The sequence below is a fragment of the Teleopsis dalmanni genome, chromosome 1 (assembly GCF_002237135.1).
Source record: "Teleopsis dalmanni isolate 2A chromosome 1, ASM223713v2, whole genome shotgun sequence".
NCBI classification, from domain to species: domain Eukaryota; kingdom Metazoa; phylum Arthropoda; class Insecta; order Diptera; family Diopsidae; genus Teleopsis; species Teleopsis dalmanni.
The window spans coordinates 47483282-47487960 of record NC_051846.1 but is presented as its reverse complement, the minus strand read 5'-3'; positions in this window follow the sequence as shown (position 1 = coordinate 47487960).

Sequence of the window (4679 nt, the reverse complement as noted above, 5' to 3'; positions counted from 1 at the left end):
TCATTCTTTTATATACACATATTTTTTTTTTCTGTAATTTTTAAACTTGACTTAATGATAGTCTTAGCGTCAAGTATGACCATGAATTGAAGTCAACATTGATTGACGGTATTAATAAACAATAAGGTCTTACTATTTTGATGGACAGATAAATTTACTGTGGTACAGGTAGAAATCACAACCAAAAAAAAGATTCTATACTTTTTTTAAGCAATTAGTTTTTTATCTAGTAAAATTATCAATTACATCCTTTATTACATATCCCCTGAAATTTTACAATTTTTAATATTCCGCATATAATTTCAATAATTCTAATAATTTATTTTCTTTTAGTTAAACTAAAAGATTTAATCAAGGATTTCAGTGAATTCAAAGAGATCAGTTTTCCATACTAATAAATCATAGGTACTCAAATAGGTACCACACTAATTACTATATTGGTTTTTTTTTAATTAAAAATAAATCATCCTGCCCTGTGTTCATAATCACTGTAAAATGATATGAGGCTAGGTTGGATGAAACTTGTTGTATGCTGCCTTTTGATTCCGAACGATTAAAGCTGAAGCAAGATCTGTAGTAGCGTCATTGCACAAGATATTGACAAATCGGAAGAGTTTCCATCTTCCGTCCCTGAAAAGTTATTAAAATTTTCAAACTGGAAAGCCCCAAAGCATTTTAATAGTGCTCGTAACAACGAAGAACATAAACACAAAATTTTTATGTTTTTTTTAGTACTCTGCATTTATCATTATTGACAATTCCGATATTCAAAAATTGCATATAAAAGAAAATAGGGCTCACTTAGAGAATGTGATCGTCAGTATATTTATGATAGACTGCACTTTTTTTCTGTGACATTCTTATTACAAATGGAGGTCTCGTTAATTTCATTGTTTCTGTGCAGCATGTTTTTATTTGAATGTTAGCCAAACAGCGCTTTTGGCAATCTCATTTACTATATCTTTTGTTTCCATGTCTTTATGGCCTAGAACTCAATAGTACGTAGGGGTCTATTTGTTCTAATTTATTTTATTGCTTACATGATCTTTAGATCATTTTAGGACGTAATATGCTATTGCCTTTATTGCTGTTTTAGTATTTACAAAAAGGTTTTTCTGGAAGTGCTCTGCTTGTAAAATACTACAACGATTAGACAGTTTGATAGGCTGATCATTGCAATCAGTTTTCTCTTGAAAAAATTAGTAACTTTATGAAGTGGAAATATTTCTCTTTCCGTTGAGAATGCTAATTTATTAAGCTTAATGTGCATAAACTTCATAATCCACTTTTATGAAATTTATGTAGTTATATTTTTTTGATTTATTTATTTTCAATTTGCCTTACTGTAGATAATAATTCTTGGAACGTACATGTGTAGCTTGAAATTATTAGTGCACGCATCTTGCATAAAAAGATTTATAGTTCACAGATGCTATCCATAACAAAAGCATTTGAGATTTTGCTATAGAACCAAACTCTTATGGAAAGATTTCAATTAAAATTCTGTGTTGGTAACAGCGACAAATTAAGCAAGAAGTTGTGAGCTAAATTGATGTAAGCTGATTTAATTAATTAAAGATCAATGTTGTTCGATTGAAACTTGTGAGAATTCGTGTTTATGGATGAAGTGGGGAGAACTTTACGTCTCGATTTAGATAGTCTATTGTGCTAAAGTGAAATGAAGTTAAAAAAATATAGATTTGTTATAAGTATTATATCAATTTTTATTATTTTTGAAGTCAACTCGAAATTTTGGTTTTTATTAATTATATTATTTAAATTATTTTATTATTACTAATTCTATTTCTGATTGCTTAATTTTAAATATCAACCTAACACAACTTTATGTGATCAAATTAAACTGCAACTTATGAGAATGCTGTATTTTTTTTTTTGAATTATTATTGAATTAAGAAAAACTGTTTTTAGAAATCAATGTAGTTGGATGCTACTAATCAAACAAAATATTTTTTTTATGTACTATTATTATTTATATTTTATTTATTATGTATTAAGTATAGTTCTTAACACATTAGCACTTACATTTTTAGTGCCGATCTTAATCATTGAAATACTCTATACCGAAAGTCTAGCAGGTTTCCATTTTGTGATCCGAGTAGTTCGTGACATTGCTGCAAGAGGGTATCCCTTAGGTAAGTTGCTTTCTTTACAATGGCGAGGACTTCCTGATTCTCCATCTGATTAATAATTTTGAGTTGTTGTTGTTGTTGAATCCTTTTGTTTTTGCTAATACTTCTGCTAACACGTGTATTGCAGCCCATTTGAAGGCCACTGAGAAGAAAATGAAAATTTTTGGTTGTGTGTGGATTACACTTTTTTGAAAATATATAGCACATTATTATATTAATGCACTGCTGATTTTAGAACCAGTATTGTCTTAGGTGGGACCAATACGGCTCCCATATCTGCTGTAGAAGCTCATATGAAAAAGACTCTGATTGTAACTCTGCCGATTGAGCTCAATATGATTTAATATATCTCGCAAATATATTAGCGTATTATTTACGGATAATAAAAACATGATTAAATAATTATTAAAAAATTTAAAGATGCAAATTATTTTGATCTAGATCTGGCACCCTATAATTTTTGTCGTCTTGAGTCGTCGATCCATTTCGCCCACCTACTGTTTACATGTTTGACATGCTTTTCGATTCGTTCTTCGGTTGTGCTGTCAATCAAGCTTAGCGTGTTTTTCGACTATCTTGTTAAATAATACGCTTCAATATTAAAAAACTTTGAACAATAAGAGTTTTCTTTCGGTATCTATAGAGTCAAAGTTTTCCTTGCATTTGAGGAGTTTTCCTGCTCCTGAAAGAGGAGTTGTTACTCGATATGTTTTTAATGGACCTTGATTGTCGATTTTTGTTTCAGTATCTATTGAGTCAATGTTTTCCTTGCATTTGACTATGCACCTGAAAGAGGAGTTGTTACTCGATATGTTTTTAATGGACATTAAGGTGTCGAGTTTCTTTCAGTATCTATAGAGTCAATGTTTTCCTTTCATTTGACTATGCTCCTGAAAAAGAGAGTTGTTACTCGATATGTTTTTAATGGACAGTAGGCTGTCGGTAAAGAATTAATTATTATATATTTTTTAGTGTTGGATAATATCAAAGTTAAAGTTTTTTCTGTTCCATTAGAACCTAACTTATAATTTTTGTTTTTTGTTCCACTCAAAATATTAATAACTTATAAAAGCGGGTTACTCTAATTTTGATATGGATATGGAGAAATTTTTGTATTACATTTGTAAGAACAGCTACATAACAACGTCTGTCATAAAATATAAGTACAATACTAATTTTATTATATATGATGTTTTAGTTTGGAAAAGAAAGACTAAATACTAATTGAAAAAAAAAATAAAAGTAAATAAATAAAATAATTAAATAAAAGGAATAATAAAAGAAGAAATAAAACTGACCACAAAACACACCTTAACGAAGCTATTAACACCAACAATGTGTAGGTTAGCCATAAAATTATTCATTGGCATACTCGAGTATTCGCAGTCAAGACTGAAAGTGTTACCTTAAGACAAAGTCGAGAAACAACGCTTAATAAATTGTACAAAAGCCACAATTAACCTACGAATAGCAAATTGAATTGTGAGTTTCAGTTGTTGGCAAAACGCTAAAAAGGATTTTTTATTCGATTTTTATGACACGTACGAGTCTGCAACATTTTGAGGCCGTAAACAACAAACTTAATGATATGGTCTTTTGTGTTAGGCAACAATGCAGCACTTAACGCCTGCGTCTATTTATTGAATTAAAAGGTACTTAGTTTTGCGTATAGGCCGGCCAATTTCGTTACGAGCAGAGCCCATATACCGCTATTCTACGCAATGTAATTTACGATGTTTCAGGTTTTTTTTCTGCTTTATAAATCATTTTTATTTTTCAATTTTGCTAACAATATGCGCCTAAGTGGTAGGTGCAAGTACGGCTTTATCTGTGAAATATGTAATTTTACTGGCTTAGCCATAAATTTCGAACGACCGCTTTAGGTGAATAAGACATTTAAAGCGTGGAAAATATTAAGTACAATGCCTTAAATTAATTTATTTTGACTGTAAGTTTGTTGCGGTAAAAATTAATATTAACACTTCTGATTTTTATTATTTTTTACTTAATCCGAACTCCGGTAATGTATAAAGTATTTTATGGGTTTTTTTTTTGCGTAAGACTTAATTATTTTTTTAGGTGAAACTAATTGTATAGGGTGTGGAAACGCATTTATCTGATAGTTTTGTCATAATATTAAAAAATCTTATAGTAGTTGATTTCAGCAATTTTTAGATTTGTGAGTAGATCAATTACAGAATTGATAGTACAGGTAGTGTTGAGATATAAAATTAATAAAAATGTGATGATATCTAATGATGATATAAAAACTTTAGTGTCGCAGTTTATATTATAAAAATGTTTGGTTCATTTTTGTATTCAACGTATGTATGTGCAAATGGGTTAAAGCTATTTTGTGAATAGTCTTCATGAATCTTATCAATAATTTTAACTATCTCTGGGTGATCCGAGCAAGAACCAAGTATTACATACAAAATTCCAAAATAAGAGTGAAAAAATAATGACATGATATTATTTTCCCACTTTTTACTGCGAAGAAGTACCTTTACCGTAAACAGTATTCATTTT